Source organism: Ranitomeya imitator, chromosome 1 (genome assembly GCF_032444005.1).
Source record: "Ranitomeya imitator isolate aRanImi1 chromosome 1, aRanImi1.pri, whole genome shotgun sequence".
Taxonomy (NCBI): Eukaryota; Metazoa; Chordata; class Amphibia; order Anura; family Dendrobatidae; genus Ranitomeya; species Ranitomeya imitator.
Window position 1 is genome coordinate 496,871,095 of NC_091282.1, and position 24,837 is coordinate 496,895,931.

At 45.8% G+C, this 24,837-nt stretch overlaps 1 protein-coding gene across 3 annotated transcripts in view; it reads right to left on the minus strand.

The window, feature by feature from the left end:
* The window catches only part of ADAMTSL1 (ADAMTS like 1), a 550,804-nt gene that overhangs the window by 525,602 nt on the left and 365 nt on the right, over positions 1–24,837 (minus strand). The gene's annotated exons all lie outside the window — the stretch shown is intronic.

Genomic DNA, 24,837 nt, shown 5'->3' on the forward strand with positions numbered 1-24,837 from the left:
GATGGTGTAGACATTTGGGGCGGGCACACAAAAGTGTGCCAGAGTTGTGCCATACTGGGCTTGCCTTGGGCAGAGGCACTGCTTCTGCTCCCTCTTTGGGCAGAGCCTCCCCCACTGCCTCGACGCACTGAGCTGCTTTGTAAAGCACTAGCAGCACTCCTCTCAGTTGGACAGGAGAAGATGATGGAATTCACCAGTGTGTCGTGGTACTCCCGCAATTTACGCTCCCGGGTCAACGCAGGGATGAGGTTTTGGACGTTGTCCCGGTAGCGAGGATCGAGGAGGGTGAACACCCAATAATCAGGCATGTTGAGAATGTGGTCGATGCGGCGGTCGTTTCTCAGGCACTGCAGCATGAAATCCACCATGTGCTGCAGAGTGCCAACCGGCCCAGAAACGCTGTCCCCTGCTTGAGACATGATCTCTGCCCGCTCGTCATCACCCCACCCTCGCTGTACACACTGACCACTGGACAATTGTGTCGCTCCCTCCTCTGGACGGAGCTCTTCCTCCTCCATTGACTCCTCCTCATCCTCCTCACAAATTGGCCCCTGCGTACCCCTTTGTGAGGAACCACGTGGCGCTGACTCTCCAGAAGCTGATGGAAAAGGTGACTCCTCATCCTCCACCTCTTCCACCACATCATCCCTTAACCCTTGCAAAGTTTGCTGAAGCAGGCAGATAAGGGGGACAGTCATGCTGACTAGTGCATCATCTGCACTTGCCATCCGCGTGGAATAATCAAAAGGACGCAAAACCTGGCAGACGTCCTTCATAGTGGCCCACTCTGTGGTTGTGAAGTCTGATCGGCGCTGACTGCGACTTCTTTGCGCCTGATGCAGCTGGTACTCCATAACTGCTTGCTGCTGCTCACACAACCGCTCCAACATATGTAACGTGGAATTCCACCGGGTAGGTAGGTCACATATGATGCGGTGTTCCGGAAGGCGGAATCGGCGCTGCAGAGCAGCAATGCGGGATCTGGCCAAGCTGGAACGCCGCAAGTGAGCACACTCTAGGCGGACCTTGTGCAGCAGGGCATCAAGATCCGGATAGTCCCTCAGAAAACTCTGCACAACCAAATTGAGCACATGTGCCAGACATGGGATGTGAGTGAGGTTGCCAAGGGCCAAAGCTGCCACCAGATTTCGGCCATTGTCACACACTACCATGCCTGGCTGGAGATTCGCTGGCAGTAACCACACATCGCTCTCCTGCTTTATAGCATTCCAGAGCTCCTGCGCTGTGTGGCTTCGATGCCCCAATGAAACTAGTTTCAAGACGGCCTGCTGACGTTTGGCCACGGCTGTGCTCATGTCGGTCATAGGTAAACGTTCACGGGTCCATGTGGGGGTGGACTGTGACGGATCCTGCAGAGAGGAATCAGAGGAACTGGTGTAAGAGGAGGAGTCGATGCGTACAGACTGGATTCCTGCAATCCTTGGAGTGGGCAGGACACGTCCTGCGCCACTCGCACGATCTGTACCTGGCTCAACAACATTAACCCAATGGGCAGTGAGGGAAACATATCGCCCCTGTCCATGCTGACTGGTCCACGCATCGGTGGTGAGGTGGACCTTGCTACTGACGGCGTTCAGTAGCGCATGTTTTATGTTTGCCTCAACATGCCTGTGCAGGGCAGGGACAGCCTGCCTGCTGAAGTAAAAGCGGCTGGGCACCTTGTACTGTGGGACTGCCAATGCCATCAAGTCACGGAAGCTGTCAGTCTCCACCAGCCTGAACGAGAGCATTTCCAGGGACAACAGTTTGGCAATGCCTGCATTCAGAGCCTGTGCTCGGGGGTGGTTGGCCGAGAATGCCCGCCTTTTCTCCCATGCCTGTACTACCGATGGCTGTAGAGTAGACTGGGAGTGTGAGGATGACTGGGAAGGTGGTGCTGTGGGTGGAATTACACAAGGTCTCTGGGAGGAAGCCAAACCAGCTGTGCGTGAGCTGGAGGAAGAGGCAACACGAGCTGAAGAGGTGGTAGCTGCCGCTGTTGGTTGGCCTACATCTTCAGTGTGTTTCTGTAACTCCACCGCGTGCCTGGTCCGCACATGTTTCCACATATTTGTGGTATTGAGGTTGCTGACATTTTTCCCTCTTTTTACTTTATGATGACACAGCTTGCATTTGACAAAACAAATGTCATCTGCAACTGTGTCAAAAAAGGACCAGGCACTGCAAGTCTTGGGAGCGCCCTTTTTGGCTTTGGAAAGAGACAGGCTCCTAACGGGTGCCAAAGTGGAGGCTACAGGCTCCGCAGTCTTCCCCCTCCCTCTCCCTCTTTGGCCCGTAAGAGGAAGCTCTTCCTCTGAGCTGCTCCCACCACCTTCCTGTTCCTCACGCCACGATGGGTCAAGGACCTCATCATCTCCACTACCCTCTGCCACCAACTGCTCCTCCTGGGTAGTCTCAGCAGCACAGTACGCACGAGAAAGCGGCACCTGAGTTTCATCATCAGATGCGTACTGCGCTGTGGTCACCGGAGGCACTGGCCCACCTGCTTCTTCAGAGTCAGAGAGAAAAAGGTGTTGGGCATCACTGCACACTGCCTCTTCTTCCATTTCTCCAATGCTGCTTGGCTGGCCCCCTGTTTCCAAGCCAAGAGATTCAGAGAACAGAAGTAGAGACGGCTCCTGTCCTGGGCTCTCTGACTGCCTGGCCAATTTGGCAGGTGGTGAAGAGACAGATGGCTGCTCTCCAGTGCTCTGTGCCTGAGAGGATGTGGCACTAACTGAAGTCGATGCCGAGGCGTTAGCTGCCATCCACCCGACAACGGCTTCAATTTGGTCTTCACGCAGCAGCGGTGCACGGCGCTCTCCGACAAAGCTGCGCATGAAGGACTGTTCCCTGCTGAAACTGAGTGACGACGAGTCACCGGCGCCCGCAGCAGGCACAGAATCACCACGTCCTCTCCCTGCTCCTCTCCCTGCTCCGCGCCCACGCCCACGTGCCTTACTCCCTGCCCTCTTCATCTTGGTTGACAGATAAAGATAAGCAGAAAAGTACTAAGGCCTTAGTGTGCTTATTCCTGTAATGCTCCTCCTAACAGGTGTAAGAAACACTAATGTTGTAAATTGTGGACTAAACTTTATTATTTTGCAAATGTGGCCTACACAAGTGTAAGTTGTGTTTGGTGAACTTAACCTTTTTTTTGGTGCAGATCGGGCTACAGAGCTAGTTTAAATCACACGGAGACCGTGCAGACAGCCGTAAACGGCGCTGCAAGGCCAAGAAACCCTCCTCTCGGTTATCCTATATAGTGTTTTTCCACTATTTAGCTGGATACGAGTGGAAAGACACTAATAGGAATTTTTTTTTTCAAATTTTAAACTGGCTGCACTATTTGAAAAAAAGGAAATTGTTTTTCAAGGTATGAGGCAGTAACGCACCCTGAGCTGAATCCAACCGGCTATGGCTGCACACAGACTACAGGGCGAGCTGCGCTCACACAGAGACCGTGCAGACAGCCGTAAACGGCGCTGCAAGGCCAAAAAACCCTCCTCTAGGTTATCCTATATAGTGTTTTTCCACTATTTAGCTGGATACGAGTGGAAAGACACTAATAGGAATTTTTTTTTTCAAATTTTAAACAGGCTGCACTATTTGAAAAAAAGGAAAATTTTTCTCAAGGTATGAGCCAGTAACGAACCCTGAGCTGAATCCAACCGGCTATGGCTGCACACAGACTACAGGGCGAGCTGGGCTCACACGGAGACCGTGCAGACAGCCGTAAACGGCGCTGCAAGGCCAAAAAACCCTCCTCTCGGTTATCCTATATAGTGTTTTTCCACTATTTAGCTGGATACGAGTGGAAAGACACTAATAGGAATTTTTTTTTTCAGATTTTAAACAGGCTGCACTATTTGAAAAAAAGGAAAATTTTTCTCAAGGTATGAGCCAGTAACGAACCCTGAGCTGAATCCAACCGGCTATGGCTGCACACAGACTACAGGGCGAGCTGGGCTCACACGGAGACCGTGCAGACAGCCGTAAACGGCGCTGCAAGGCCAAAAAACCCTCCTCTAGGTTATCCTATATAGTGTTTTTCCACTATTTAGCTGGATACGAGTGGAAAGACACTAATAGGAATTTTTTTTTTCAAATTTTAAACAGGCTGCACTATTTGAAAAAAAGGAAAATTTTTCTCAAGGTATGAGCCAGTAACGAACCCTGAGCTGAATCCAACCGGCTATGGCTGCACACAGACTACAGGGCGAGCTGGGCTCACACGGAGACCGTGCAGACAGCCGTAAACGGCGCTGCAAGGCCCAAAAACCCCCCTCTAGGTTATCCTATGTAGTGTTTTTCCACAATAGAGCTGGAGACTGGTGGAAAAACACTAATAGGAAATTTGAGAAAAAATGTGCAGCAGGCTGCACTAAGAGCAAAAAAGAACAACTGTGTGAGGCAGTGTGAACCCCCCCTGAGCTGAATACAACCGGGTATATGGCTGCACACAGACTACAGAGTGAGCTGCACACACACACACACACAGAGACCTTGCAGAACGCTGTTAAAACAGCGCTGCAAGGCAAGAGCAAGGTGAACAGTGAAGAACACACAGCGTTTTGCTAAATTAGCCTTTGGAAAGGAAAATAAAGCAATTAGCTAGCTCGACTGGCCCTCAGTTAGAACACAGCGTCCTGTCCCTAACTGAAATCACAGCAGAGTGAGCGCAAAATGGCGGCAGCGCTTTTTTATAGTGCAGAGTGACATCATTTCAGCAGCCAATCCCAGCCTTGCCAGTACTTACATGCCCACCATGCTAAACAGGATGTGCCCACACTTTCATTCATTCCTCATTGGCTGCTGCGTTCAATTTGAATTCTGGGAACTTCCGATTCCGGTATCCGATACGCGGGAAGTATCGGAATTCAGTATCGGAATTCCGATACCGCAAATATCGGCCGATACCCGATACTTGCGGTATCGGAATGCTCAACACTATAAGTGACCAATCACAATTAATTTACAAAGCAAGGCAATAAATTGCTCATGCTGCATGTAAATTGAATATATTCATAGTGTTTGATTTGTACAGCATTCATAAGAAACAGCTTTATCTGTAATCACTGCTCTATCACATTACCTAGAGATGGGAGTTTTTCAGCATATGCAAATTTAGATCGCTGCCGGCCCAATAATGGTTTTCTGATTCGCTATGTCTCTTTCCTCATGTGAAGGCATTGCAGGACCTTAGGTATCCTTGGTTACGACCACTAGCAACTAGATACCACTATATTAGTGGACATAACCATGGATACCTAAGGTCCTGCAATGCCTCCACATGAGGAAAGAGACTTAGCGAATCAGGAAAACTAGGCTACATTTCTAATTGGAGGTATTTGCTAATATTATTATTATTACACCTAGTATATATTGAGATAGTATCTTGGAGATGTGAATGCCCCTTTAATTCCAGCGACAGATGATGTCGGGAGCCCCTATACAGATTAGACTGTCGGCTGACATTAGTGTAAAGTGTATGGGAGCGTTTTGCTACTTGGTAAACAATGAAACACGTTGCAGAGAAGGGGTGTTGCCACAGGGGTAACCAGACTGCCAGAGATGGGTAAGCTTACCAGTGTGAGACATAAATGAAGGAGAGATTTGTACATCACAGTAAAATATATATAAAAAATAACATATATGTACCAAATCAAAAAAGAGCTCAACTGAGCCCCCTAGTGTCCACAGAGAGAAATAATTATCATGCTGTAAATGAGAACCAGACCTATAGTATTTATGCTCCAGATGAAGAGAGAACCAGCTCCACTATCTGACCTGATAAAAAAATAAGGGAATACTTTCCTGACAGAAAATAAAATATATTCATTTGATGATAGATGCTTGACCAACAAGACCGGAGCATATCTCAATTTCCTTCCTATAGACAGCTGTACTTGTAATAGTGCAGAGAAAGATACCCTGATGACAGGATACAGCGGATGAATGGCTTATTCCTTGCTCACGGTGGCTAGATGGAAGCAGTCTTCTTCAAAGGTGTTGGGCTGGAGTGCTGAGTATACACATGTTCTATATTATTAGACAGTGCGCAATGCCGCTGCACTCCAAGTATATGTATCAAGTCTATGAACCCAGTATAGCAAGCCAGAAAGCTTCTAACAGTCACTTCACTCTTTTTCTTCCCCCAAAAACAGACTTAAAGGGAATCTGTCAACCCGCCTAAGCCATCAATATGGGCATGTAGGTCACAGGAAGCTGAATAAAATACCTTGATAGGTGTGAGCCGATGTCTTCTTCCAGAGAAATCCATGCTTTTCCAATATGTAAATGAGCTGTTAAGATCTATGGGCCGGATCCTGATCTGAATCTGCCTCCAGCATTTAATCTAAATGAAATCAGGAGAGCAGTCATTATACATCACACTGCTATCTCCCCCTGTCATAGAACATAAATTCTGGAGGCAGATTCTCATGCAGATCTATGTCCGGCCCATAGCCCTGAACAGCTCATTTACATAAGAAAAATGTGGATTTCTCTGGTTTAAGACATCAGATCGCAGATATCAAGATATCATTTTATTCAGCTTCCTATGACCTGCATGCCTATATAGACTGCAGAGGAGGGTAGATCCTACTGACAGGCTAGCTTCAAAGGGATTCTCAAGAAATTAGATAAAATGTCGTCCATGGCATAATTCAAACTGCAGCCCTTCCGAGTCACATGTCAAGACAGGATGCAGACTGAAGACATACAGCTCCTAAGACCTGTGTCTCCAATGACAACAGCTTTATCACACACCTCAGTCGTCGTGGAGCAGGGCTGTGATATGTGAAGAAATATATCTATTCCTCGCTGAGCACAACAGTAGTTATCTCCAGCTTCATACTCCTCAATGTTTGTGGGAGCAGTGAGTCCAGAGCACTGCTGTAGAGCTATCAGACTGACAAAGGAGGAGGAGGATGAAGCTGGAGATCTACTCCCTGTGGGTTAAAACATATTTCTTCATCTATGGCAGCCCTGCTCCCTGCAGACCCAGGTATGTGTGAGAGAACTCGTCAATTGGTACCCAGGTCTCAGCAGCTATGTCTTCAGTATGCAGCCCCTACTGACACGTGACAAGGATTATATCAGGCACACCACTATACACCACTTGCAGAACCCCTTCAGAATTAATTATAATAATACTTAAAAATCCCTTCTATACTATATTAAATCGTTTCTAACCATAGTTTATATGGCATAAAATAGTTAAACCAAAATAGGCATAAGGCCTCCTTCACACACACTTTTTTCAGCATTTCAGGGCCATTAATTCTTTATATTTTTCACTGTATTTCACAAGCACTTTAGTATTTTTTTTAAATATGTATGTAAAAGGTGCTCTGCTTGGCTTTTGTTTAAAAAAAAGTCCTTTAGGGAGAAGCCCATGGGAAAAATGGAAGAAAAGGCCATACTTAGAGCATGAGGCATTTTGAAAAAAAGAAAAGGCTATAAAAAATAAAGTTTGTAGTTTGTTTCCTATAAAACGGAAAGCGGATTGGCACATACCGTCCCTTGCACCAAAATCCTTTACTGTGGCATCATCATACCAACAGCAGGCAGATAAAACAGTGGAGCAAATACGGACGACGATCGTTTCACGCTTACATTGCGTTTCAACACGTCCAAACCCCGGTAAATGGGATTAGGGCGTATGTGCTGACAGGGCCATTGACTATAATGATGCAGACTGAGTCTCAGGGGTCTCTTTGTTACAGCATTTTCAGCCATGGTTGAGGCAGGCAGCAAGCCCCAGTTGACTACATCTTAATGGTCGCCTCCAATAGGTGTATATGGTCAAAAATGATCTGCATCATTAGGTCAAAGGCTCCACAAGCACATACGCTCTAATCCTGTTTTATGGGGGGTCCAGAAGTAACCCCTTATAGAACCTCCGAACATAGGAGAAAGCGTGATATAGCCTAAAGAGTTGGTCCTATTATTATTCAATTTACATAAAGGGTCAAATTCAAGGGTGTAAATAGATAACACTACAACATAAAATGGCAGAAAGGCATATGTAGAAATCGTGTTGAGCGATATCTTTCTTCATTTATAACAGCCAGAGATGCAGTACTTCACTACCAGCAATTATTTTTTCCTTTCAGTCATTGTTCACTGCAATTATGCAGCAAGACCTTAGGAGACTCAGTAAATGATTTTGCTGTCTCTAAATAGATGACTAAAGTGATCTAAGCACTCAGAGTGAACGCCTTGCTTGAAAGCCTTGCTGCCATGGCTGAGGTCCAAAGAGTTATCTATTCTCTATATACAATGGCTCCACTTAGGCCTGTGGTCATATGCTATAAAGAGCCCACTGAAATAAAAGCAAGGGCTGAGTGCCACATGTTAGCAAAAGAAGAGCTTTCTGTGTGTGCCTGCTCTATGTAAGAAATGGCCGAGAAAGCTCTTGAACGCTCCACCTGCACTTGCTTTGATTTTAGCATCAGCATCACATAGAACAAAGCGGTGCAGAAGAAGCACACAAATGAGTCAACAAGCCTGAATGGAGGTGGGCTGAATCTGGCTATTGATGAGCACGCAGATGTCAGGGGCAGGTCGTAATGTCAGCTGGATTCTATTTAGCGTAAATGAGAGTCAGATTGCTTTTATTGGCTTTTTATTAAAAAATGTAACAGAAGGAAAATATGTTAAAGTGTCCATCCGGCAAAGTGTTAGAAGCAGCTCCAAAAACTCCTCGAAGATGTGAACTTGATGAACCCCTATCAGGACATCTATGAGAAATAGCTCTGATTTCCACCTTGCCTGACTAGAGGATCTGTTTTACTCATTCTGACGTCACAAAGACGAGGAACAGGGAGATGTTCACTGGATATGAGGTTACAACCTTTTACAGAGGAAAACATCATAAAAGCTCATGATGATCAGTCACGAGGCTGATTTCCTTTCTACCTACTACATATGGCAGGCTACTACTGAACAGCTGCACCGTATATGAATGAGCAGCTCAATGCTGGGAGAAAGAGGCTTCATCTGAGCTTTATTTGCTGGATATGAATTTAATATTTCATATTGCAACTAACGTCAGACTGTACTGCAAGGCTTTATGTGAAATCAGTAAGGAGCTGGAAATGTCATATGCACAGCTAGGTTTATCCATAGACCCGGGAGATTTGCGCCTATAAGCAGCCCTGAGAGAAGAGAACCTGTGGAAGGAAAAAAGTAACCAATGAATATAAGCAGCATGTGTTCAGATGTAAATCATCTGTATTAATATGATAATTAGGCACTTACAGTGACGTATGAGGACGGCATAGATGCTGTATCAAGCGCATCAGATACATACATGGGAAGGGATTTATGGATATACGTATTAATGTAAAAAGCAGGTTTATACAAACTGCTTAAAGATGGTGTCCAATTAAAACAAGTCATCCCTATCCCGATGATTGGTGGGATCTGCATCGATTATCCTTTTCGTCTCTGATGGGGAACTTTTATCCCCATTAAAAAATGGCTTGGCAGGTCGGATGCCCAAGAATGATGTTCTACAGGGGTGCCAAAAAGAAAAGAGCAAATCGTTCAGCAGCCTCCTACAGAATGAATGTAGCACTGGCCAGGCATGAACTCTGCTGCTCCATCTTAAGGGGGTGCATGTTCCCCCGTCTGCTATTTGGTATAGGTTCCAGTGAATAACATGTTATCACCTATTCAGAGAATATTTGATAACTTTCACTGGACAACAGCTTTAAGAGTAAAACAGGCCTTCTTGTCCATACCAACCAACCACAAGCCAGCTTTCATTTTTCCAAACCCATTTAAAAAATCTAATATCAGCTCTGATTGGCTGCTATTGGCAACATTGACAGTTTGTTCTCAGATATCCATATAGTTATATGTGACAGTAAGTTAGGGCAAAAGATGCGATTTACATCGTTAAGCCTCCTTGCCCAGTCTATGCACTAAGGGGCTGATACATTAAGACTGACGTTAATAAAGTGCTTGATGGAGTACGATGAGTCAAAATCATTAAGAGGCGTGCATCTTCTCAATGGCACATTACTGGGGTTGATAAGCCGGGTACTTTTGATTCATTTGGAGGGCAGGTGTAGCCACACCTCGTTTCGGCTTCTCCCCAGCTCTGCCCATTTTGGCGGAGCTGCTTCAAACTGGCCAAACGTCCCAACATTTTGCGACTTTTTCAAGTGTTTTAGCCCAGTTTTCAGTCAAAAGCACTTAAATTAACCACTTTGTAGGATTTTCAGCAACTTTACCTGTGACTGAAGACCTTAAAGCTAGCACTGCGCTACAAAGGAAAAGGAAAAAAGGAACTTTGCAGCATACATAACACCTTCAACATATCTAATCAGATCTGAGCAAAAATAATAGCAGGCCTCTTTAAAGAATAATTGGGACCATTCAAAACCTGAATACCTGTGGTACCATTGGACTAGGCAAGGGATCACTCCAGTTGTTGTGAAACTACAACTGCCAACATGCCACAACAGCCAGGACTAGGCTATCCATTGTTCAAAGCTTAGGGCTCAGCGCTAAAAGCAAAATGCTTTATTAGGTAGATTTCATCTGAACCATCTGTTTTCTTCAAGATTTAGGCAATATGTGTCTAATTTGAATTTGACCTCATCCTATGAGAAGATGTAAATTTGTAATATCTGCTTCAAGCTGCAGCCCTTTTCACCACACAGGAAAAGAACTGTTACGATAATGTACAAATATAGGAATAAAACGTGATATAATTGCCATGACTTCATCATATATAGCGCAGTGTTCTTGGAATGGTTAAATGGCTTGTTATTAACTGCAAGTGAACCCTGTTCATTAGCTGCAGCGGTTCCAAGAACTGTTGGAACTTGACCTGAAGTTAACTATGATCACTGATTCATATTCCCCTCCTGCTCCTGAAAATGAACGCTCTTCTCAAGTGCTAGGTGCATGCATACCACTAGACCACCACTACCCGGTTGGTAGCTGGCGCTTTATTTACCCTCATAATTTATGGCGGAATGTGTATAATAGCTAATACATGCACTTCTACTTTAGAAAAGTCTCATGTGGTAGAGATATTCCAATCATTTCCTTTATGACTGGAATTAATCGATAACCTTGAAGGCACTACTGTTTAAAGGGAATCCGTCAGCAGTTTTAATCTATCTCATCTGAAAGCAGAATAATGCAGGCAAAAAGACCCTGAACCAACAATGTATCACTTAGATTTATGGGTGCAGCAATTCTGATACAATCAGAGCTTTTACATCTAGCATGAAGCAGAGCTGAGAAAGCTAACCCTGCCCACACCAGGCTGTGTACACTGTCTATAGACAGTGAGCTGTTTATCACAGGATGGGGCGGAGTTGGACTGGCAAGCACAATCCTGATGTACTCCAAACAATAATAATCATCATGTGATAAATACTTCATTATAGGTAAAACAGCTTGATAAGTGACACATCACTGAAATCAGTGTTTCAGCCCCTATCTCCTGCTGTCTTCACATTACACAGCAAAACCCTGGGGACGGATTCCCATTAAAGTGCACCTATCATGGTGAAAATGGTATCTGATCGGCAGGCTGATTCTTACAGAGCAGGAGAAGCTGATCAGATATACATTTTTGTGGGAAAAAAATTAAGTCTTGCGGCATTTTGTTCATTGAACTCTTTGGAGACTGCAAAATGACTGTGCATGCAGAGATAGCTGTCAATCATTGAGGAGGAACGCCCAATGGACTCTTGCATATAAACACCAGGGATCTCAGTGAATAAAATACCAGTTCTCCAACAAACCTCTATTTCATTCTGCTCAACTTCTCCTGCTCTATGCCATGCTGTCCACAGGTCAGACTGCAAGTATAATATGACAGGTCCCCTTAAAAAAAGATGTGCTGATGCCTTTGGTCACGGGGCTGATCACAAGGCAGCTTCATCTTTGGAAGCTGCACACAAAATATCTCATATTTTTATACACTGTATTTTACAAAATAAATACCGTATTTAAGCCAATCATGTATGACAACTAATAAGCCGTCATCATGTATTCATCTGATTAGCCACCGTATATTTTTTGTACAGCAGTTGCTGTGGGATGCTGGACGTACAACTCCGTTATCAGCTGATAGTCTTTGTTACTGCCATGTCAAAGGGGTTTTCTGTTCTGAGACCACCCCCTTAGATACAATTGTTATTTCTATATCCCACACATTCCCCTGCACTGAGACATCCCGCTCTTCATATACACATCTCCTTACACCAGGATGATTATTTCCAAGAAGCAGCTGTCAGACACTTCCGTTAGCATCTTAACAAAGCCCTCAAAAAAGAAAAATTAAGGGGGTTGTTCGGTTCAAATCGATCACACAGTGACTGCAGACTTATTAATCCCCCCAGGCAAGAGGGGATTCGCAGTTTTTTGAGTTTGGACCGTAGGGTATGTATGATTTATACATACTCCAGGGCAGAAGCCATCTAGTGGGCATGGCCTCACTGCAACATACGCTTGTATTGAGCGAGACCGCGCGCCGTTTAGTGACGTGGCCGTCCAGTGGGTGTGGCAAACTAGAGGGCGCAAGCTCACACAATACAAGTGTATGGAAGCAAGGTCGCGCCCACTGACCGGGAATATGTATAACTCATACATACCCTCCGATCCCAGTTTAAAAACCAGCAAATCCCTACAGTGCACCATGCGTGCTGTGGAGGATTCATAAGTCTGCAGTCACACAGAGTGACTACAGACTTATCGATTTGGACCAGTCAACCCCTTTAAGAAAGTAGAATTTGTATTCCCTCCCCCAACTGCTATTGTTATGGGAATGCTGGACAGCCCCATACATGTTAGATATCACTGGATCCCACCTACATTAAACTGGACTACTTTGGTCATTACAAATGCAGATTACCAAGATTGCATTAGATTAGCAATCAGAAAACAAAAGCCTATACATTTATTAGATATACAGTATATAGTGCAAATCTCGGCATAAACCTTCCCACAAAGCAACACAGACATGAAAGAAGTAACCGGAGAGTGGAAATTGAGACATACTACCCATGTGAACACCTGACAGTGCTCAGTGCTTCTGGCGTAAATTTTGTTAATCTTTTCCAGAAAGATAGGAGCCGAGCCAGTAGATGATCATACAAGTCTCCCAGGATAAACTGCTTTAAATTAGAACAGACTTTATTTTAGATTAAGCCCAGAGCTATGAGTGGATCCCTGGAGGTTACATGTGCCGCAAAACAGGAGTGTCCTCATGGAGGAGTCTTCAGAGTCACCGCTGAGCATACTGGTAGACAGGGGATCCATGCTTGAGGCCTGTCATTTCCATGAAGGCATTTCTGCAAAGCTTTATGTAATTGTCCTGGCACCGACATCGTGCTGCTTGGCTCACATATTCCAGCCATGCTAGCCAGGGTTTCTAGTTTTATAACAGATTCATAAAACCCCAGCCAGCTGTCTATGATTTCTTTCCTAAAGAAGGTAAAAATAAGGTAGAGCACAGCTTCGCATTCACAGAGGATGCCCACGTTCCTTCCTAGTCAGCAAGCTGCTGCTTTGGTAGGAGCCATACATGACAACATTGCAGAAGCTTGTATTCTGGCGATATGGAGCAACTGAAAGAATGAGGTCCATGTTGGAAATCTGCAACAGTGCAGCCTATCCTTTCCTATATACTTGTCCCTCCTTTAAGATTTAGTCCTGGCTTTAAAACAAACCAAACACGTGAAAGAAAACCCACCGCGTGATAGACTTTCATGCTGGGCTCCAGTTAGTTATGACTTGCTGGTACGACCTAGGTGATGCCATTTGTAACTTTTCTGAAGAAATGGGAATCTTGACATGTGAATGTCACATTACGCTTCTTGTGAAAATAAGAGCCAATGCTGGCCATACTCATTACATACTTGTCAATGCAACTTGATAAATGTGATCGGATCCAAAGTACTGGACATCCGTCTGGACATCTCGATTGGAGGAAGCAAGTGTTAGATGTGTTAGATTCAGATTAAATTAATGAAAAAGGTGTTTTTTTATGAGGATGAGTGCTCAAGTGGTATCTGATGGCCACTCATCTCACTCATTCGCACACATTCATTGGGCTGTTACCCTTATCCATACTGTGCTATCAATGCACGCTACTTGTTCAACAGCAAAGTCTGATGAAGGCCTGTGTGTCTGAGTGCCGGATTCTCTCTTTAATACGTATATATTAGATATTAGAAGGGATAGGCCAACTTTCATCTGTATAGGGACCTCCAGGCTGATCGTACACATTAGATAGTTGCGGGTCAAAAGCTCAATTGGTTACCATCTATCTTTACGCTGTAAGGATTTCACTCACTCAGCTGCGACGGCTGACACTCAGGAGACGTGTTCCTTTAAAGTTCACTGGGTTTATTGCTTCATAAACCATGTGGCAAACAACAGAAAACAAATAGCCTTTGGTTCAGGTAAAGAAAAACAAGTGTCCAGTTCATCCGGCTCAGTCCTGAAGCCGTAACACACTCAGGAGGGTTTCACCTCCACACATACCTACCTGTGTTAAGCATTAGGCTTTCTTTTATATGTCTAACCACACCCAGAACCCATCACATGACCAGACATGTGGTTGTGACATCACCACAGGTCCTGAAACACATATAGGTAGCCATGGTCACATCACAGCAACAAGCCATCTATAAGACACATATCTCCCATCGATTAGACATCCTTTAGCCACGCTACATACCTCCCCCCTCTGCCTAAAGCCGTGGGGCTTGGCACTTTCTCCCACTAGACAAGGGATTCTTGACAGGGCATCAGCATTACCGTGCAGCTTTCCGGCCCTATGTTCCACATGGAAACAGAAGTCCTGCAGGGCTAAGAACCAACGGGTGACCCTAGCATTTCTACCCTTCGTTTCCCTCATCCACCTAAGTGGGGCATGGTCGGATATCAGTCTAAATTTACGTCCCAGCAAATAGTACTGTAATGTGTCGACTGCCCATTTTATGGCCAAGCACTCCTTTTCAACGACTGAGTAGTTCTTTTCAGACGAGGACAGCTTCCTACTCAGATAGAGAACAGGATGCTCCTCTCCATGTAGTTCTTGGGAAAGGACTGCTCCCACCCCAACATCTGAGGCATCTGTCTGAAGAATAAACTCTTTCTTGAAGTTTGGGGCCATCAGAACGGGTTGCTTACATAAAGCCTCTTTCATTTCTTGGAAGGCTGAATCTGTTTCTTCGGACCACTTAACCATTACTGATTTTGTCCCTTTTAGCAGGTCAGTCAGAGGCGCCGCCATTGTGGCGAAGTTTGGGATGAACCTCCTGTAATATCCCACGATTCCCAGGAAGGCTTTAACTTGCTTCTTGGAAACTGGTTTTGGCCATGTTTGAATTGCCTCCACTTTACTGATTTGGGGTTTTATTTCTCCATGACCCACTATGTATCCAAGGTACTTAGCTTCTTCTTTACCCAATGCACACTTCTTCGGGTTTATTGTAAATCCGGCCTCTCCTATAGCATCAAACACCGCTTGGACTTTCTCCAGATGACTCTCCCAGTCCGGGCTAAAGATGACGATATCATCTAGGTACGCAGCAGCGTATGCCTTGTGGGGTGCAAGGACTCTATCCATAGCCCTTTGGAAGGTGGCCGGAGCTCCCTGTAGGCCAAATGGCATCCGGACATACTAGAAGCATCCATCTGGTGTAGAAAACGCCGTCTTCTCCTTGGCTTCCTGTGCCATGGGGATCTGCCAATACCCCTTCGTCAAATCCAAGGTGGTTATGTACCTGGCGGGCCCAAGCCTTTCGATGAGCTCATCAACTCGGGGCATGGGATATGCGTCGAACTTGGAGACCTCATTCAACTTCCTATAGTCGTTGCAAAATCTCCACTCCCCATCAGGTTTTGGGACCAGGACAATTGGGCTCGACCAACCGCTCTTGGATTCCTCAATGACTCCAAGCTTCAACATACGCTCCACTTCCTTGGAGACTATTTCTCGACGGGCCTCAGGAATTCTATAGGGCTTCACGTTCACGCACACATGGGGCTCTGTCAGGACCTCATGCTCTATGACCTTCGTGTACCCAGGCAACTCGGAAAACAGGTCCCTGTTTTTCTGGAGTAACTCCCGGCATTGCTGTTTCTGGGACTCCGATAGCATCTCCGCTATAGTAACCGCTCCAACCTCATCTTCTAGGTTGCTTAACAACGATGGAGTTACTGTCGGCTCTCTATCTTGCCACGGCTTGATAAGGTTGACATGGTATACTTGGAATGGTTTCCGTCTTCCTGGTTGGTGAATTTTATAGTTTACTTCACCAAGTTTCTCGACAACCTCATATGGCCCTTGCCATTTGGCCAAGAACTTGCTTTCCACTGTCGGAACTAACACAAGAACTCGGTCTCCCGGATTGAATTGCCTCACTCTTGCAGACCGGTTGTAGACCCTGGCCTGAGCTTCTTGTGCTTGGAGAAGGTGTTCTTTCACGATAGGCATCACCTTTGCAATCCTCTGCTGCATCAGGGCCACATGCTCAATGACGCTTCTGTGGGGCGTGACTTCGGCTTCCCAGGTTTCCTTGGCTATATCCAGGAGTCCTCGTGGATGTCGGCCATACAGAAGCTCAAACGGTGAGAAACCTGTGGAGGCCTGTGGAACTTCACGAATGGAAAACATCAAATAGGGTAAGAGACAATCCCAGTCTCTACCGTCTTTCTCTATAGCTTTTCTCAGCATGCTCTTCAGTGTCTTGTTAAATCTCTCAACAAGGCCATCTGACTGGGGATGGTACACCGAGGTCCTCAACTGGGAGATTTTCAGGGCTTTGCATAGTTCCCTCATCACCTTGCTCATGAAAGGTGTCCCCTGGTCAGTCAGGATCTCCTTCGGCAGACCTGTCCGGGAAAAGACATGGACCAACTCGCGAGCTATACTCTTTGAAGAAGAATTTCTCAAGGGAATTGCCTCAGGATAGCGTGTGGCGTAGTCCAGGATGACTAATATATACTGATGGCCCCGGGCTGATTTAACTAAGGGACCGACCAAGTCCATGGCAATTCTCTCGAATGGCACCTCAATAATGGGCAGTGGCACAAGGGGGTTCCGGAAATGAGGAGTGGGAGCAGTTAGCTGACATGTAGGGCAGGACCTGCAATAGTTCACTATTTCCCGGTGGCACCCAGGCCAATAGAACCTCTGCACAACCCGTTCCTGCGTTTTTTCCACCCCTAGGTGTCCACCCAAGATGTGTGAATGGGCCATGTCCAACACCTTCCGTCTATATGGACCCGGCACTACCAACTGCTCTACCAACTCCTCCCTTATTTTCGTGACCCGGTACAACAACTCCCTGCTCATTAGAAAATGGGGAAATCTTGTGTCTGCCCCCGGCTCCTGTACCACCCCGTCAATAACTGTGACATTATTAAAGGCTTCCCTCAGAGTGGGGTCCCTATGTTGGGCAGTCCCAAAATTTTCACCGGATACCTCTAACTCCAGAATGTCAGATGCAGGGGTCACTTCCTCCTCATCTCCAGCCAGGACACAAAAAGGAAATCTGTCTGACTCTGGGTGTGGCACCACCCTTCCCGGGTTCACTGGTTCCCTACTCTTGCTAGGGAGCTCAGAACCTTTCCCCCACAAATCCCAAAACAAACAGAAATCCCGGCCAATAATTATAGGGTGCAACAAGTCCTGAACGACGCCGACTATGTGGGACTCCGTGCCACATGTCGTTTCAATGTTCACACTGGCCACAGGGTAGTCCTTTGCATCACCATGTATGCACCGCACTCCGACCTTCTTTCCCGGGAGCAGGTGGAGAGGAAAAGTGGCCCTCACCAGGGTCACTAGGCTCCCCGAGTCTAACAGTGCCGTTACTGCTTGACCGTTCACCTTCATGGGACATGCTTGAGGTCCCTCGTTGGGCGGAGAGTTCACACTGCAAGCTGGATACGCATAGTATGAACAACGGCGTCCCATGCTGCAGTCCATCTGCTCAGTGGTTTGGGAACAACGGGCAGCTATATGTCCTGGCTTGTGGCACCTCCAACAAATAATATCACCCGTGGGGACCTTGGGCACCACCTCCCCCGCCCTTTGTGACCTTGGACGCACCACCCCTTTTTGGGACTCAGCTGCCTTCTGGGATCCCCAGTACGGCATGGGCTGCCTCCCGAAGGAGCCTTCCAACCCTTGGTACCTCTCAACCAGTCCGATCAGCTCGTCGGCATTCTGGGGATCACCCTGGGCAACCCAAGACTGTATAGGCCTCGGGAGGGAATGGACAAACCGATCCATCATCACCCGTTCTACCATCTGTGCAGGCGCAGAGGACTCTGGCTGCAGCCATTTCTGGACCAGGTGCAACAGATCAAACATTTGGGAACGAGGTGGTTTGTCCCGGTGATAGCCCCAGGAGTGAACTCGCTGTGCCCTGACAGTCAGTGTCACCCCCAAACGTGCGAGAATCTCGGCTTTCAATTTGTGATACTCTTTGGCATCCTGCAAGGTCAAATCATAGTACGCCTTCTGGGGTTCTCCCGTCAGGTATGGCGCAAGTACCTCTGCCCACTGCTCTGGCGGAAGTTTTTCCCTCTCAGCGACCCTCTCAAACACCGTCAGGAAGGCCTCAACATCATCCCCGGGAGTCATTTTCTGCAATGCGCGTCTTACCGTTTTCCGGACGTGGGTGTCATCAGCCAAACCTGGGGTTGGGGCGCTCGCCTTGCCCTGGATGGCGGTTGCCAGAAGCTGCATCTGCTGCTGATGCTCCTGCTGGCTCTGCTGCATCTGCTGCCGTTGCTCCTGCTGGCTCTGCTGCATCTGCTGCTGGCTCTGTTGTAACTGCTGCCGTTGCTACTGCTGGCTTTGTTGCATCTGCTGCCGTTGCTCCTGCTGGCTCTGTTGTATCTGCTGCATCAACAGCCTGTTGGTCTCTTGCTGCCTTTTCTCCTGCTGTGACTGCATCTGGACCAATTGTTTCAGCAGGTCCTCCATTTTCTCCGGCAATGCTTGCTGGCTTGCAACAGCCTTGACCCAGGACATTCAAAATAAACTCACGTCTCCGCTGGGAACGCTGCCCGCATTCTCCACCAATTGTAAGGATTTCACTCACTCAGCTGCGACGGCTGACACTCAGGAGACGTGTTCCTTTAAAGTTCACTGGGTTTATTGCTTCATAAACCATGTGGCAAACAACAGAAAACAAATAGCCTTTGGTTCAGGTAAAGAAAAACAAGTGTCCAGTTCATCCGGCTCAGTCCTGAAGCCGTAACACACTCAGGAGGGTTTCACCTCCACACATACCTACCTGTGTTAAGCATTAGGCTTTCTTTTATATGTCTAACCACACCCAGAACCCATCACATGACCAGACATGTGGTTGTGACATCACCACAGGTCCTGAAACACATATAGGTAGCCATGGTCACATCACAGCAACAAGCCATCTATAAGACACATATCTCCCATCGATTAGACATCCTTTAGCCACGCTACAACGCATATAAACTATTAATTGGTTTGGTAAAGAGGACACATGTTCTCAGAAGGAAAAGGGGAAATAGGTGCCACACTCCTTTATATAGTAGAAGCAAAATGACTGGGCAGCTAAAATCCATCTGCCTGATCCTTACCAACCTCAGCTGCCAATGGAGTTGGCTAACATAAGTCTACTGGTCCCACCTAAACTGTCTGGTTTGATGGATTTGTACATGTAATGTGTATGGCCAGATTAATGTCTCATGCCCATATCACTAACAAAAATGTAATATTAAAACTTCAAGAAGCCTAAATACCACCCCTATAGAATTATATATATGTATATTACACCTCAAATTTTACAGACACACATGTAGAAAACATGCCATAGTGGGCTGAATTTGGAGATACTCTTATGGAAGTTCTTTCAGGGGAGAATAGAGTGCCCAGAAGCACTACCTAGTAAGGGTACCGTCACACTATACGATTTACCTACGATCACGACCAGCGATATGACCTGGCCGTGATCGTAGGTAAATTGTAGTGTGGTCGCTGGGGAGCTGTCACACAGACAGCTCTCCAGCGACCAACGATGCCGAGGTCCCTGGGTAACCAGGGTAAACATCGGGTAACTAAGCACAGGACCGCGCTTAGTAACCCGATGTTTACCCTGGTTACAAGCGTAAAACTAAAAAAAACAAACAGCACATACTTACATTCTGGTGTCCGTCAGGTCCCTTGCCGTCTGCTTCCCGCACTCACTGACTGCCGGCCGTAAAGTGAAAGTGAAAGCACAGCCGCTGTGCTCTGCTTTCACTTTACGGCCGGCAGTCACAGTGCGGGAAGCAGACGGCAAGGGACAGACACCGGAATGTAAGTATGTGCTTGGCCCTGCGCTTAGTAACCCGATGTTTACCCTGGTTACAAGCGAACGCATCGCTGGATCACATCACTAGATCGCTAGATCGGTGTCACACACACCGATCTAGCGATGACAGCGGGAGATCCAGCGATGAAAGAAAGTTCTAAACGATCTGCTACGACGTACGATTCTCAGCAGACTGCAATATAGGTCCACATTGCACTCCATAAACTGCTGTATGCCTCAGTGCACACATGTACAGGGGTCACTAGGGAGATTACAGTGTAGGCCCCACTGGGGACAGGAATAGACAGTAAGTGATGACAACCTTCATGCATAAAAAAAATATCATTCCGATACAAAGCAGAAATGCAGAAAGCGAGGCGTTTTGAATTGCTGCATCGGTTCGAAACGCGTCGCTTTCTGCATTTACGTTTTGTATCAGAATGATATTTTTTAGTCTACGATGGAATAAAGTTTAAAGAAATGTTACCAGGCACTGGAAATATCTTATTTCTATTTCTTCTCATCGTCACACGAATATTCGGATCAAGATTTCCATGCACACTGGACTATAACAATTGGTGAGCTGGTATACATTTTTTTCTACATATATTCGTCATACAGCACAACCGAGAGCACTGGCACCCACTTAGCAGTAGGCTGAGCATACCAGTGAGGGTGATGCCACCAATCTTCACACCTTTTTAACCCTTTCCAAATAAAAGCTTGTCACAAAAGTGGCTGATAAAGTAGTTACATGAAAATGTAACAGCTTAAAAAAAGAGAGAGAAAACAAGAAGTTCTAAACAAACAAGGTTTCCAACCCTCTCCTGTCTATTGATGAAATGGTTAAACTGTATCGTGCAAAGGCCTCGGCCAAGGTTGCCCCTTCATGCAAACTGTGATAAGTCACTAGATACACTGTTATGTCTACCCACCGGCAGAACAATACGTAATAACAATATTTTCAATGTAAATGCGGCATGCTGTCTGCTGCAGGGAACTTCAGGCATACACTGACATGTAGTAAAGGGCGCTCATTAGCTGTCACATTGGGGAACTTGTCCCTGTACTGCAGCCTCAATCAGCAAACACCATCTAGGGCTCTTGTTTGCTCTCCAATACTAGATATATTAGAGGCTCCTTCTACAAGCTTGCTTTATGCCGCATGCTGGCCTGTAGTTAACGCCACTTAACAGTTACTAGATAGCATAATTGCTTGCTGGTATTCTTACTTGGCACCCATTCAACTTTAACATCCTTTCAAGCTAGAGAGCAGGCTAGGAAACTAGCCATGACCCGGATCCACACCAACATTCCCCAGGAAATTAATATTTCCCAAATGACAGCGTGCGGAACCTTACAGTCACTTTTACACCAGGAATATACCGTATTATTAAATATGTGCAGCCTGGTGAAAAAACATCGGGGAAGGCTTTCACCATACAGGCCACATGCCTGAAATTCAACTGATCTGCGGCGGTCGGGAATGGTCACTACACGGTGTTCGGAGCTGTCCATTACAGTATATCCATAGAAACTCGTTGGTAAATTTCGAAACTGGGAAAGTTGGATGATAAAGCTTGTCCAAGGTTTCCCATAATATAATATTTATTTATATAGCGCCAACGTATTCTGCAGCGCTTTACATAATCAGTTATAGCCAAGAATTGGTCAAGTAGAATATTAACAGTTTGGTAACAGAGGACAGCTCAAGGACTTAAAGGCTTTGTGCTATAGATATGTGGCAATCTGTTAATTTCTGGGGGTCTCCATGATGGAAAATCTCACTAATCAGAAGGACGGATCCTAATATCTCAGTCTGAATGAAGTGGTGGTCAAGAATGCCCAAAAGGCTATGTTCACAAGTTGCTTTTTTGCTGCTTGGTCTCCTCACCGGAGAATGGCAGTCAGGATTAGTACAGTTTAATATGTTAGTGATGTGTGTAAAGTAAACTTTGGCTGACCAAGGTGTGAAATTAAATAATACCTGATTATATCAAGTGTAAACCTTGTCCTACAAACTCAATGCTCGGCCAATGGCTTAGGTAAACTATTCCCAACCGACTCACCTCCCCTCACTGTTACATTTGTAATTGTGAATTTTTTCATAGACTCTTGAACTTTTTTCTTCAGAATAGTCACTATTTTTTCAGACATAAAAATCTTTTTCCACTAAATAATTTGATCAAATTGCCCGTTTTCTAAAAAGGTTTTATCGTCTCACATATGTCTTGCATTGGTGACCTGTGCTCATGATTCTGTGGTGGAAGCAAAGCTGAACTTTGGGACCCTGAAAAACGCAGCAAAACCTGCTAGTTGTAAGCAGAGAGCAGGTTTCGCCTGCAGACAAAAACCCAGCAAAAACGCAACAACTAGAGCATGCACAACACCCGACGAGCATATGGAGCTGCATATGGAGCCAGCCACGTCTGTATATTGCAGACTGGTCCACGAAATTCAACATCCATGTAAACTTATGGCGATGAGATGTGATTGTGGCACAACCCTTTTAAGACCCCCACACATATTAGATAAAAATCAGCTGCTGATTTTGGCAGAACAGGCCAACTACCATGTATCCTAAGTATTTCTAGGAATCCTTCTCTCCCCCAACAGATAGCGTCAGGGGAAAGAAGGATCTGCATCTGGCAGAAGACATTTTAACTCCATTTTCTGAATGTGCATCAGAATTTTACTATGAGAACAATATGATCTTCAAACAGTAACGTAAAAAGTATTCTCGGACTACGGATTCACAGTCTTCCAGCACTGCCCAGCTCCTTAGGACTCAGCAGACTGGCATTGCAGGAGGGAATCCGAATGAGTGCTGTAAGTACATTGAAAAGATAGCATTTCATGCCCATATGAGACTTACGGGGACTCCTGGAAAACCCCTATAAACGTCCCTGCCTGGAACGATCTGTCACCCACTGAAGGGCCTCCCAAACTCCTGGGCCAACAGGAAGCACGTGCTGGATGTACAATAGTGTGCCCTTTACAGCTCACAGATGGCGATTAGGGTATGTTACAGATGCCATAACATACACAGCTCTGGCAACACTGAAGCTCCTTGCCTTAGCTTCTGTTCACACTGATTTTATTTTTTTAACTCAGACTTGCTGGGGTTTTTACAGTTTTTGATGGCAAGAATATTTAAGTCTGCAGCACTGGTATCTGGGGATCTAGCAGGATTAATATATATTAGAAAAAGAAAAAGACCACCTTTCATGGATATCATGAATCTGATATCAACTGAATGCATGACGCTAATGTGAATGGGGCCTTATATGATGAATATATATATATATATATATATATATATATATATATATATATATATATATATATATATATATATACACAGTATATACTGTATATAGCATCAGGCTGTCATTGAATATTTATGAATTCATCACACAACTGGTAAATAACAAAAACTGGCAGATTGTTATAAACTTGTCGCTGCAATAAACCCCCCCCAAGTTGCGGTTCTGTAAACACTGGGTAGGTGCAGCCAGTCATGCCACGGTCTTGATGCCACGGTCTTGATGCCATGTACATGTCTGGTGTATTTTCACTGTCTGACACTCATGGTCATTGTCACAGATTGTCTCCAGGGACGGATTATTTGATTGTCCCCAGAGCCCGGGACAAATCCAGCAAACAAGTGAATCTCAGGCAGACATCTATGGCATGGCCCCTTCAGCTAACATATGGGGGCACCTGTGCTGCCAGCCCACCCTTCTGATTCAGGCCATACCGGGCATTAGACTGCTTCTTTAGTATATAAGAAGTATAGCACATGCGATTGGCAGCTCCCGATGACTTTCCCATATGAGCAGAGGATAGCTGCAGGATAATGTGCCGCAGATGATTAGCAATGAGCAATCCTAATCCCCGTGGGTTATTGAGCGATGCCAATCTAAAGTAACAGCATAAGATCGCAATCCTCTGCTGACGGGAATATTTTACAAATAGTGACACATACAGTTAAATGTTTATTAAACCCAGGAATAACATTCACACTGTATCCAAATCTAACCTGGAAGAGATCAGGAGGAACTACAAGTCCCAGATAAAAAAAAACATATTGTGGTGTGATATGTTCCAAAAAGAGTTGTAACCTATAGTCTGTTTATAAAGACCACTCATTGCCACTGCATGCTGTGACTTCTAGTTCCACAGAAGATGAACCAAGAGAAAGATCACTTTAGAATCAGCCAATTTCTGTGACAATAAGAGAGCACAGGTGCAGGACAGCCGCAGGGGGACTACAGGTGCCAGGAAGACTGTAGTCAACAGATAAAGGAAAAGGTGAATACATAGCTTGTGCTTGGTCAGCTTAAGGAGAACTGCAAGCCCCAGCAACACCGATTGGCCCTCCAAGCTGGAACTTACAGTCCTAAGACTGCCAGCAAAGACATACTGTTCCAAGAACTTCTCACAATAGCTGGGGAAAGGAAAAGGCAGGTCCCCAGGTAAGGATGCTGGGAGGTGTAGT